Source organism: Palaemon carinicauda, chromosome 6 (genome assembly GCF_036898095.1).
Source record: "Palaemon carinicauda isolate YSFRI2023 chromosome 6, ASM3689809v2, whole genome shotgun sequence".
NCBI classification, from domain to species: domain Eukaryota; kingdom Metazoa; phylum Arthropoda; class Malacostraca; order Decapoda; family Palaemonidae; genus Palaemon; species Palaemon carinicauda.
In genome coordinates this window covers 150,743,703-150,757,542 of record NC_090730.1, presented here as the reverse complement: position 1 = coordinate 150,757,542, position 13,840 = coordinate 150,743,703, and the positions used below count along the sequence as shown (strand labels likewise).

The 13,840-nt window shown below is 33.8% G+C and overlaps 1 protein-coding gene across 1 annotated transcript in view; it reads left to right on the top strand.

Annotated features, from left to right (window-relative positions):
- The first annotated feature begins 1,866 nt into the window (after nt 1-1,866).
- The window catches only part of LOC137642728 (CD109 antigen-like), a 231,099-nt gene continuing 219,125 nt past the window's right edge, over nt 1,867-13,840 (top strand). The window contains exon 1 of the mRNA XM_068375553.1: nt 1,867-2,222. The gene's annotated coding sequence lies outside the window, so the exon portion shown is untranslated. The remainder of the gene's footprint in view (nt 2,223-13,840) is intronic.

The window sequence follows — 13,840 nt, the reverse complement described above, 5'->3', positions numbered from 1 at the left end:
AGTAAACCACATTTTTTTCTGAATTATCCCTTTCGTAAAATATGGAGTAAGAAAGGTAACGTAATACGAAAGATGTAAAAGCATTTGATTTTCTCCCAGCTTATGCTATGGTGTTTCGTGCCTCAGATGTAGAATATGTAATCTCTTGACAGAGGTCCGCATAACATAACAATAAATTCTGGGGTTATCACATGAGGTTGCACCAAGAGAAAAGATCCCGTGCTGGGGACTAAACATCCGAATGTAACCGCAACCAGAGTCGATACAGATACGCAACAACGGTCTAGGCTGCAACATTCATCCGGGTTGATTATGGCCGGTGTGACGGTCTGAACGATCCCCCGGTCTCAGAATTCTTCTTGATAATCTGCGCATGCGCGAACATTACCGTTTGCCAGTGCATACGAGGTTGATGTTTTATTTTCCTGTAATGTTAGTGTGCGCAGCTCAACATTACCGCTTGCCAGTACATACGAGCTTGATGTTTTATTTTCATGCGAGCGAAGCGAGCTAATGGCGGAAAAGAACCATTATACAATGTCAAGGGGAATTCTGTGACCGGAGGATCGTTCAGACCGTCACACCGGTCCCAAAATGTTATATAACTGGCAACTGAAGAAAACGCGTCTAATAAGTCTGGTAACTTATACCATGAAATGTTTAGGCAGAAATGAAGGCCGGGTCCATAGCTTTTGAGGAATTGCCAAGGTAATCTTCTTCGCTTTCGTTGTATTTGCATTGAACGAAGCGTATTTGCCAAAAGAAAGTAACTACAGTATTCCCTTCACCTTTGTTGTCTTGAACGCCTTTATTGTTTCCTAAAGGATTGTCATTCTTATCGTTATTAAATTCTATTTCTCCTCGTTCGCAATATCTTCTTAAATTATGACATTTTTCCCCCTTATGCTAGTACGGCCCCTTGCCCAAAGGAGTTCATAGGGAGAGAGAGGCCTGGTGTGGACTTCCGAATGCCACCACCCAATCGGAACGTCACTAGTACATGATAGCGACAAACGCGCCTGTCTAAATCCTTGAAAATTATACGCGAAGGTTTTACTCATAACAAAAACAACTAACAATATATGCAGCTGTCTCCAGTCCACTGCAGGATAAAGGCCTCAGATATTTCTGGGGTTTGGCCATTTTCATCACCACGCTGGCCAACTGCGGATTAGTGATGGTGGGAGACTTGTCTAATCGCTCACAGCAAACCAACCTAGTATGGCTGGCCCTGACTAGTACAGCTTTGTTGATCATGGTGATACACGAACCCCTAGAAGGGTTTATTCATAAATGGGAAGATAACTACTTAACTGCAAAATTTAAATAGGTATATATTTTTTTTTTTTTCAGAAATTAGTTTTCTTTTTGGGAAATGGAGCTTCATTTTATGACATGAAAATGCAGACGTGGCTGTCTTGTATGTTCGCCACTTAGACACTTCAATTAATTACCATTTTATGGTTTAGTTGTATACGATAACTACATTCTTATGCAAACCTAATAGACTTTTATGGCTCTAGACTCAATTGGAAATGCTGTGCACTTGGACCAATCTGAAGACGCAACCTTCCATGCATTGTGGGTGTCCGTGCGCGCCCAGTTGCTAGGCAACCGTCTGTTGACATCGGGAACTAATTCAATTTGCAATAAAGTACTGCAAGTGAGACTTGCTTACGCTATATAAAAAGGGTCAAGTTGCGCATAATCATGTAACTATTTAGTTAGTACTAATCCCTTCCCTGACGGTTTTACCCGGCCCCTTTCAAACACTACCTTTCAAAGGTAGGTTCAAACACACGCACGCACGCACGTACCGCATCAGGTCACTGTTGAGCGCGACGAAGGCTGGAAAACATGGTAAACGTAAGTCAGGTTGGCCTGACACAGCAGCCTTGCCTCTCTGTCGCTCAGTCTAGCGGATGGCGCCGTGAAGGTCTAGCGTGTAGCTCTCCTTTTCCTGTGATTATTGCAGCGATGCTGATCGTATTACGAAGTGTCTTTTGTACTCTAATTAACCATCTGAGAGTTCTTTAACATCTGGCATTCTTACAAAGTGTGACTGGAAACACGGAACGACATTTTCGCATTTCAAGTTTTCTTTGCTTGGAACTAAGATTTGTTCAATATTTAGAAAGTAAATGCTTGTGCCAAGGGAGACGGAAAAACAAATATAAAGGACCAGATTTTCAAGGCCTGCTCAATTAACAACCCCTTTTACGGTAAGACTTACTTGAAATATTTGTATCTTTTCGAGGTAAGGGACCTGAAAGCAGGTTACTTTCTTGGCCCCTGTTTCAGCTAACCGACGCGAGTAATTATCTTTTCTCTGGGAAAGGTATCGATAATAAAACATTAAATTTGAAGTGGAGAACCGTTTGGACTATATTGCAAATGCTACACCTTTACATACGAGGCTAACGTTACTGACAGCTTTCGCAAATTATATTTAATGAAAGTTTATTAGTGTCTGCATGTTTGGGAAGAGTGTGTCCACGTGGGAGTGGGCGGAGCTTCTGTACCACTAAAAGTTCATCTGCCTGACTTTTCGATGTCTATGTGATTTCATTTGCTGTCATCTTTTTATTATGTTTTGTTATACGAATGATAACTCACGTCGAGTCAGTTTTATGTAATGCAGGTGTCTACCTCGCATAAATACCTGTTAAATACAATAATGTCGATATTGATGTATTTAAGCTCGGCCAGTTATAAAGATTTTGTCATCATTATTGTCATTGTTTCTTTACGAAATCGAAACTTAATCCCGGTGGTCGTTCATTGACATCTATCGAAATTGTTTCGATTTGTGGAATATTGTTATAAAGAATAAAAATAGATTCTGTTGATGCATAGGTTTTCCTTGTCGGAAATACATAACAGAAGATAATGTAAAGCGTTGAATTGAGTTCGTTGCACCTGAAAAGTCATAGTAACGCTTTCATTCTTTTTCTGTACTTGTAATCGTGAACACTGGTATGATTATTTGTAATGTAATTAAACAAAAATGATTATCGTTAAATATGCATTTGCCGATTGATATTCCGAAGATATCATACGATGTATCAATCAAGGAATTTTCCATGTGTGTGTGTGTGTTTTTTTTTTTTTTTATCTTTTTCTTTTGTGTGTGTGTGTGTCTGTCTGTCTGACTGGTAACTGCATTGCATGCTGAGTTACGGAAGACACAAACTGCCGAATGGTGGAAAGATCCGACAATTTAGATATTGTTCATGGAAGAGGAATGATTTATTCTCTCTCTCTCTCTCTCTCTCTCTCTCTCTCTTCTCTCTCTCTCTCTCTCTCTCTCTCTCTCTCTCTCTCTCTCGTTTACATTTGGAGTACTTTTGGGCAATATAAGGATACTATCATGGTATTTGGTTTTTTATACCCGTTGAGGGTAAATATAAGTGTTTGCGAGAATGTTTGGGAGTTTTTTACTAAACATATACGTGTGTACCTCATGTACACTTATCCATGCAACCTCCAACACTCATATATATATATATATATATATATATATATATATATATATATATATATATATATATAATTTATATAAATATATATATATATATATATATATATATATATATATATTTATATATATATATTTATATATTTATATATATATATTTATATATTTATATATATTTAAATTTACCGTATATATTTATATATATTTATAGAGATATATATATTTATATATATTTAAATATATGTGTATGTGTGTTTGTGTATGTATGTATGTGTTTGTGTGTTAGTGTATATACCTTATATATATATATATATATATATATATATATATATATATATATATATATGTATATATATACACTGCTTACTATTTTTATTTTTTTACATAGTTAATTTTGAAAACTGTAGCAAAACTTACAAAGCGTATATGCTAGAATTGATATGGTCTCAGCATTCTTGAAGGTCAAAAGGACTGTTGAATTTGAAGGTATCTGATGTCATAAAAGGCTAAACGTTAAAGTTGTCTCTATCTTTTTTTTTTTTTTTTTTTTTTTTTTTTTTTTTTAGTTTCTATATTTCCAGTTCTACTTGGGAAGAGTCTTGTGACTTGTGAGTATGTGTATGTGTATATATATATATATCTATATATATATATATATATATATATATATATGTATATATTTATAATTCTATGTATGTGTATATATATATATATATATATATATATATATATATATATATATATATATATATATATATATATATATATATATATATATATTACAAGCTAAGCTACAACCCTAGTTGGAAAAGCAAAGTGCTATAAGCCAAAGGGCGTCAAGAGGAAAAAATAGCCCAGTGAGGAAAGGAAATAAGGAAATAAATAAACGATATAAGACGTAATGAAAATTGAAATAAAATATTTTAAAAACATTAACAACATTAACAGATATTTTATGATTACCCTAAAAAACTATTTACGTTAGCCTGTTCAACATAAAAACATTTGCTGCGAGTTTGGACTTTTGAAGTTCTACTGATCAATTACCCGATTAGGAAGATCACTCCACGACTTAATCTAGAGCACTGTGTAGTATTGAGCCTCATGATGGAGAAGGCCTGACTATTAGAATTAACTGCATACCTAGTATTACGAACAGGATAGAACTGTTCCGGAAGATCTGAATGTAAAGGATGGCCAGAATTATAAAAGATCTTGTGCAACATGCATAATGAACTAGTTGAACGACGGTGCTAGAGATTAATATCTAGATCAGGAATAAGAAATTTAATAGGCCGTAAGTTCCTGTCCAACACATAAAAGATGAGAATCACCGGCTGAAGACCAGACAGGAGAACAATACTCGAAACAAGGTAAAATGAAAAAATTAAAGCATTTCTTCAGAACAGATTGAGCACCAAAAATCTTGAGAGAGAGAGAGAGAGAGAGAGAGAGAGAGAGAGAGAGAGAGAGAGAGAGAGAGAGACTGTTATGTGCGTAAGACGTGTCATCGATAAATGCCAGTGACAAGTTTAAGTGTTAAAAAGGTCGTGCAGGCCTAGGGATGAACCAGAGTATTTCCAGATGGTTTGTTCATGTGGAAAGAATGGACGACGATAAGTTAGTGAAAAAGTTGCTTATTGCAAAAGTACCATGATGCAGGAGAAGAGAAAGACTTGGAGCATGTTTGACGACTGAATTGAAAGACTTATTGATAAGGAAGGGCGTGAGTGCGTGTAATATAAATGTAAATGACGCAATACTTGTAGGAATATTTTTTGTAGTTGTGATGCGTCTTCCGTGTAAGTTCTATGCACCGGGTGTTTGATAATGAAATTGGCATCGATTGTTTAGTTGTTTTATTTCAGGAACTAAAACAAATTAGGAGAAAAGACTACACACACACACACACACACACACACACACACACACATATATATATATATATATATATATATATATATATATATATATATATATATATATATATATATATATATATATATATAATCAGTGACAAAACTGTACATGACAAATATTCAAGTATAAAATCCACCGGAAGGTGAAAGATCATGTACCAATCGTTTTCGTGTATGATGTACGATTGTCCGGGGTACAAAGTAAATTAAAAAGTAAAAGCATGCATGAAAGAACCCTAACAAAGCTGGATATGTGTGTGTTGGTTTTTCTGTTTATGCGTGTGTATTATTTGCCCATTTTAGTTATTAAAGTAAGTTACAATTACATTCGCTTACGGGCTGCCAACACAAGAGCCCGTGTCTTGCATATGGCGAGGCAATCTTTACAGACAGACAGACATAGGAACATCATGTTAATCCCCCATGATGCTGTTCCGAGTTTTTAATTCCATCGGGTAATCTTCAGTTCCTCCCGTACTTCTGTTGCCGAACCTTTTGGTTTTAATACATCCCAAGTAAATGAAATCCTATTCGTATATTTAAAACCATTTCAACGATTACCATTCATTCTCTCCAGGCTCCTAAGTTCATAAGATTTCTTGTTTTTAATATTGGTTTATTCGTATGTTTCAATGTTCAGTTTTATAACCTGAAAAATTTTCACTTTGAAAATACGTTTTGGACACTTTTTTTTTTTTTTTTTTTTTTTTTTTTTACTTCCCAGCGGGCGCTTGATTGTTGGTTATCTAACTGTAGTTTTATTAGATTGGTTCATTATGCACTGGTTGTTTATCATTTTATTACCTTGAGCGAATTGGTGATCTTACGCATTTTTAAATCTGAATGATTCAAAGCCCCATTATTCATTTTAATTTGTAATTGACAATACCTTTTTATATTTTTATTGAAACGAATTAGTTTCAAAGTTAGATTATTCAAAGTTCGATCCCCGCTCAAGTCTCATAGTTTATATCAGTGACCACAAGATCACTGTATTTATGTGCAAGGGATAGGTTTGGGGGAGCCTATCTGTGTACCTTTTGAGTCATCATCAGCCATTTCCTGGACCTTCATGGTCGTAGTTTAGGTGCTGGTCATCGTTCTGTCCCTTATCTGCCGGTCAAAACAATCTTTACAGTTTTAATCTTGTGTCCTTTTGAGGCCACCACCCAAATTACCATTGTTTATTGTTAAATGATGCTATTTTCAAATACAATATTTATCGTTGTAACCAGTTAGATGGCATTAGCAAAGATGTTAATTTTACTACATACATAAATAAGTATGTACTTAACTACAGCTCAGCTTCTTGCGCAATGTCTTTTCAGTGAGCTGACCCTGATAACAGCATATCACTGAGATTCAAGTCTTCTTTAGGCACTTATTAGAAAAAGAGCCTAAAACTTGTATTCACACACAAATCTAAGATATCAATGATAACTATAATTTTAGTGGGACAACTCTAACACGCCTAGACTTATTGGATTTTAGACGAAGCAGCATTGTTGTAATAACTCGGTATGACAATTCCCCGAGATACTTTCTATTCCATGTGGATTGATGTACCCCAGTGTCCAAAAGCTTTCAGATTCCCTTAGGAGATTCTCAATTCTCCGGGTTCATTTTGGGTTCAAAGACTTCCTTGTTTGTTAACCCATGATATCTAGCTGAGCTTTCGATATAATACGCATTATTTTGTATGTTAAATGGGTTTGGATAATATGAAAGTAGCCCGATTATATAAGGGTGCAATTAGGCTTATGATAGGCACAGAGGCATCCTTTTCCTTATGGGAACTTTTGCTGTTCTTTATACATTATATTTTAAATCACAATCGCAGACTGATTTAGTGTCTACTTTCTTAACTGCGTAGGGGTCAACAAGTCATGATTTCTCAGCGTATTTAGTAAGTTTCTACTTCGCGTATTATGAACTTAAAATTCTTATTTACGGGACATGCCGAGCTCATTATTCGTTATTGTTGAGGGTGGCCCTACTTTAGACAGTAATATATTTTGAAATGTTCTTGCTTTTCCATCTACATTACTTATTATTTTCATTTTTTACTTTTCATTTTTTAAGAAATCTTTCTTATCAGTCCTATAAGAAAATAACGATAATATTAAATATCATATTGAAAAAGTAGAAAACGAAATAATTTTGATGAGAATAGTAATAATAAGGACATTGTCTAATGATCGCATTTTAACTTTGTTGCTGATCTGAAGATATTTTATATTATTCATTATTTTTCGTATAGCTTATTTATTTCCTTTCCTCACTAGGTTATTTTACCCGGTTGTAGCCCCCTGGCCTTATAGCTTCATGTTTTTTTCCAACTAGGGTTGTTTAGCTAGTGATAATAATAAAGGACTTTATTATAATCCTTTTTAGGAAATTAAAGATGGCATAATAATTATATGCTGCTTTTGGTGTATTATTAATGTCAATAAATATTTTGAATTTGAATAATAATTACAATTCATTCCCGGACGTCATTAATACCTAAATTCTTAATCACATTACACATTAGAAGGTAATTCTTATTCACATCCGAAGGGTCGGAACACGGAATGATTCACTTGAAGTGGGACATTTTTTTTTCTTTAGTTATATATTTTTTTTTTTTTTTGATACGCACGCTTAGGCCTATTCTATCTGATACACGCGAGACAAATAAGTGGTTCTTTTCCTAATTGTGAGTCAGGATATATGAGCCTTAGTGCTAAGAGACAATGAGATGGTGGCGGTTTCCTTTCGCTGTAATTAGATTTTGGGGAATATTCCATGGGGGCGATGATGATGTGTGTCACTGATTGTATTTGTTATCGGTAATTTTTGGATATACAGTAGATGGCTATTTCATTTTATTTCGCTTGGAATGGTTGAGCTATTGTTTTACAGGTAATTTTAGATTACCATATGCACATATAGTAGCCATTTCTCTCTCTCTCTCTCTCTCTCTCTCTCTCATCTCTCTCTCTCTCTCTCTCTCTCTCTCTCTCTCTCTGTCATATATATATATATATATATATATATATATATATATATATATATATATATATATATATACACACACATATGCATATACATGTACACACTATATATACAGTATTTGTGTATATTTATAAATATTTATGCATGTATTTATATGTATACACACACAAATATATATATATATATATATATATATATATATATATATATATATATATATATATATACATATATATATATATATATATATATATATATATATAACACATATATATATATATGTGTGTGTATGCGTGGTGTGTGTGTGTGTTTTGTGTGTGTTATCAGCTCTAGTTATCAGCCTATGATCTGGTATTCCAAGTTTTCCCCATTTTGAAAGTAGTGCTGACCGTAAGATATGATCTTGCTTTAAAGTCATGATAATGTAAAAAAAAATAAAGTCCCTACCATGATCTATACATATATAGACCTTAGTCCCTATTATCAGATCTTTAATGTTAGTGTTTAGTTTTTTCTAATGAAGCCTAATGAAAATTGATGAAAGGAAATGAGGTCGATTTACGTTGTTCACAAGATTTCTCAGGTTTGTCATTTTGTTAGGTTCGGATATGACGTTTTCGTTTTGTTAGGTTCGGATATGACGTTTTCAGATTAAGGTCTGGATATTCAAAACACTGACCTTGAAAAAGGTAATATTGAAAAACTTCCATAAATAGATTTTATCTTGTTTCACTTCCCCCTCTTTTCTTAGTTTTTATAGTTTGTTTGAAATTTATTTTCTTTTATTTGTTCATTACTCCTCTTATTGTGTTTTATTCCCTTATTTCCTTTCCTCAATGGGCTATTTTTCCCTGTCGAATTCCGAGGGCTTATAACATCCTGTTTTCCCAACTATGGTTGTATCTTAGCTAGTAATAATGATAATGATAATAATGATGATAATGATGATGTCAATGATAATATTAATAGTCGCCACCAAGCGACTGTTCATTCGAAAAAAAAAAGGAGTGTCGAACCCGTAGAATTTCACAAACATGTCAATCCATATAGTAAGCCCACACACTTCAAAGGTGTACAAACTTCAGGTTGGACCACGACCCACACAAGCAAGGGGTCATGGCACGTATCGTCGGGAAGGCTCGCCCGCCTATCTAGGTGGATGTTGCCTCTAGCAAAGGCCGGCCATTCCTTCTCTGGCATGTTAGGTTTTTTTCTTATGTTAGACCGAGTTCGGAATCCCAAAAGTAGTCGTACTTGGCTGTTCCGTGTCCGTTAAGCCTAATCTACAATTATGAAAGTTGGAGCAAAGATAATTTCTTTCTTTGATTCATATTTTATGGAATTATTATATCATATGCGAATCATATTTTGAGGTATTTTAGAATCAACTTCATACTTCTCGTACATAGAAATTCTATCAAAATATGAATCTAAGGAAGAAATTTTCTTTGCTTCAACTTTCATAATATATATATATATATATATTATATATATATATATATATATATATATATATATATATATATATATACATATATATATATATAAGTATATATAAATATATATATATATATATATATATATATATATATATATATGTATATATATATGTATATATATATATATATATATATATAATATACATATATATATATGTATATAATATAATATACATATATATATATGTATATATATATATACAGTATATATATATATATATATATATATATATATATATATATATACATATATTATTAATATATATATATATATATATATATATATATATATATATATATATAATCTTAATTACGAACTTTTTAAATCCGAAATTTTTACTTTATGTAAATAATTTAGTATGTTAGACAAATATGCCCAAGAGTGACCATTGCTAAAGTTTACATTTAAAATACATCTTGCACTTCTGATGAAGAAAGTCTGTGTGTAAGCCTGCTGTTTAAGTTTATTATATACGTGTCTAAGTGCATATATGTGCGAATACTTGTACCTACAAGCAAGGTCTAGCCTACAATTAAATTGGTACTTAGAAAAAAATGAAAGTTACACTCAGAAATTAATCTCTCTCTCTCTCTCTCTCTCTCTCCTCTCTCTCTTCTCTCTCTCTTCTCTCTCTCTCTCTCTCTCTCTCTCTCTCTCTCTCTCTCTCTCTTCTTCTTCTTCTTCTTCTTCTTCTTCTTCTTATATATGTCGATTTGTCAGAGTAGTTAGACTCTCTCTCTCTCTCTCTCTCTCTCTCCTCTCTTCTCTCTCTCGCTCTCTCTCTCTCTCTCTGAGAAGAGTTTATATATGTCGATTTGTCAGAGTAGTTAGACTCTCTCTCTCTCTCTCTCTCTCTCTCTCTCCTCTCTCTCTCTCTCTCCTCTCCTCTCTCCTCTCTCTCCTCTCTCTCTCTCCGAAATATTAGGTTATCGCGTTTCTTGCAGCTTTTGAATGCCAAGACATATTACAGAATTATAATTTTTGGCTACTTACAATTGTTTAAGAATTCTCTCTCTCTCTCTCTCTCTCATCTCCTCTCTCTCTCTCTCTCTCTCTCTCTCTCTCTCTCTATATATATATATATATATATATATATATGTATATATATATATAGAATATATATATATATCTATATATATATATATATATATATATATATATATATTTACATAAAGATGTACACCACACATTTATATGTATATATATATATATATATATATATATATATATATATATATATATATATATATATATATATATACAGATATACGTATACGTATATATTTATATATATATATATATATATATATATATATATATATATATATATATATGTGTGTGTGTGTGTGTGTGTTATGTATACACGTAATATACACTTTCTATCTTTCTTTGCAAAAAAAATTTCAAGACCCGCCAAAGAAATTATCGGTCTGAATATCGTGTAAGTCTGGAGAATTAACTGGAGGGCCTGTGTTCTCCCATCACGCCATTCAATTTTTTTTTTAGCTTCCTTCGTACCTAAAGAAACTGGTGTAGGTCCTAACCTTTTGAAATGTCTATAAAGGACGTTTAGTGCCATTGATGATGAAGTGATCTTTTATGGAATCCAATAAAAGTTTAAAGTTTTTCCTGTGTGATGTAAAGCGATGTTTTTGGAGTCCGATTCTGGTTTCTGTTTATTGTTACCTTCGCCAACTTTGTTGCGAAGGTTATGATCTGATAGGCGTGTATTTGTTTGTATGTTAGTCTGTGTGTTTGTGATTCGCATAGCTCAAAAAATATTTGATCGAATCTCGTGAAATTTGGTGGATGATTGGTCATGATCCAAGGACTATTTGATTAGATTTTGGGAGTGATTGGGTCAAAAGTCAAGGCTAAATTTGCGAAAAGGTATAAAACGTCTTTTTTGCCATATCGTGGCCAATTTTTATTTGATTTGCATGAAACGTACCAAAATGTGCATGATTTAATTTTCTATCTAATGTTATACAACATGATCCTAAGCGAAGGTATGCGCTCCACCGAGTGCCCGTACTAGTTTAGGGTGTAATTTTCTCGTGGTCAACGTGCGGTCTTAAGAGTTGAGCGTTGGCATTGGGGGCAATTTTTTTTTTTTTTTTTTTTTTTTTTTTTTTTTTTTTTTTTTTTTTTTATGCTTATGGGGTTTTATGCGTTTTACTGTCATGACACGTGGAATCGTTTGAGGGACTCTTGAAGACAAATATGAAAATACTTGACATCAATTACAAAAACTGGAAAAGAGATGCACATCTTCGCACTGCTTGGAGGACAAAAGTAAAAGAAGGCATTCATGTGCTCCAGCAGAAAAGGTAAACAGGAAAAAAAAAGAAAAAGTAAAACATGGAGATCAGCGAGACCTAAAAACCTTTAACTTCCACTACCTCCTAATGTGTGTCCACACCGTGGAAGAGTGGTGTGAATCTAGAATTGGACTAGCTTCTCATATGAGAACTCATTGAGGTCTTTGAAACCTTAATATCGAGGGACAGCTATGATGATGATAACTCTTTTATAATTCTTTTGACATCTATCCAGTTGCTATGATACGATATTCAGATATAGAATCTATACTTCTTTGTTTGGTTTAGTTTTCTATTAATGTCCTAGCATATACATGCATGACATGGAGTCAGTTTATCAAAAAAAAAAAAAAAATGAAATCGCCTGTAACCAAGGTGAATATCAATGGAGATTTACAAGTGAAATTCTCAAAGTAAACACATTTATATATTACGATTCCATCATTTATAGAGAGAGAGAGAGAGAGAGAGGAGAGAGAGAGAGAGAAGGGAGAGAGAGAGAGAGAGAGAGAGAGAGAGGAGAGAGAGAGAGAGAGAGTTACAAGGATTTTGGATGTCTCAAAGACTTTTTAGTCCATTAACGCAGACTCAATTGCTCTTGGGTAGAGCCAATTAGTTTGTTTTGAGTTTTTATGATCTTGCCCCAACTTATTCTTGAATTCATTTACCATGTTTCTGTTCACTATATCTGCTGGAAGTCAGTACCATGTAATTGGAGAGAGAGAGAGAGAGAGAGAGAGAGAGAGAGAGAGAGAGAGAGAGAGAGAGAGAGAGAGAGAGAGAGAGAGAGCGTGTAAATTTAATTCAGTATGAAGATAGATTTAACTCAATCTTTTTTTCAACCCTGAGTAGAAATCTGAAGTGGTTCCTAATTTTGGATATTTGGTAAACCTGACAAGTAAACAGCGATTGGTCGTTTGTTTTTCATTCTTGCTGGTATGAGATATCTGACTAAAAGCGATTAATAATTTTATGACCTTAATTTTAATTTTTTGCTTGAATTTAATAGATGTGTATTTTATTTATTTATTTATTTATTTAGCGAGGTTGTTAGCCCCATGTGCTTTTACTTATAGGTGTACTAACTACCAGGCACTTACAGTCGTTCACTGCTCAAGTCAAAAGAGATAGAGTGGACTTTTTTTCAGTACACGATCGTTAAAAATTTTTCCCCCTTATGGGATCAATCCCCGATCTGTTGCCGAAGAGGCGAAGCTGGTAAGGAGTTCTACCAAGAAGAGTTACTCGAAGAATTGGGTAATGTTTTCAATTCGGTGACCTTTCCAAAAATAGACCTCTCTGTAACTGGCTGCATGACTATTAGAATCTTCCATCCTTTCAAGAGTTGGGGCTTGTCGGTCACAAACCTCACCTTGCGTTCTTTGCCTCTGTATACAGGATGTTAGCACAATGCACAAAGCAAACGCTAGCTCGGCAAACATTGTGATCTCATCTATCGGTGCAATGCTCTAGTGAGAATCGGGATTTCTGGTCTCTGGGTGTTGCCTCTCACACACATACATACATATGTATATTTGTATTTGCTTGTTATTTATTACCTCCGCCAACGAAGTTGGGAGGGGGTTAAGTTTTCGTCCCCTGTTTATCCGTTTGTCTGTTTTTGT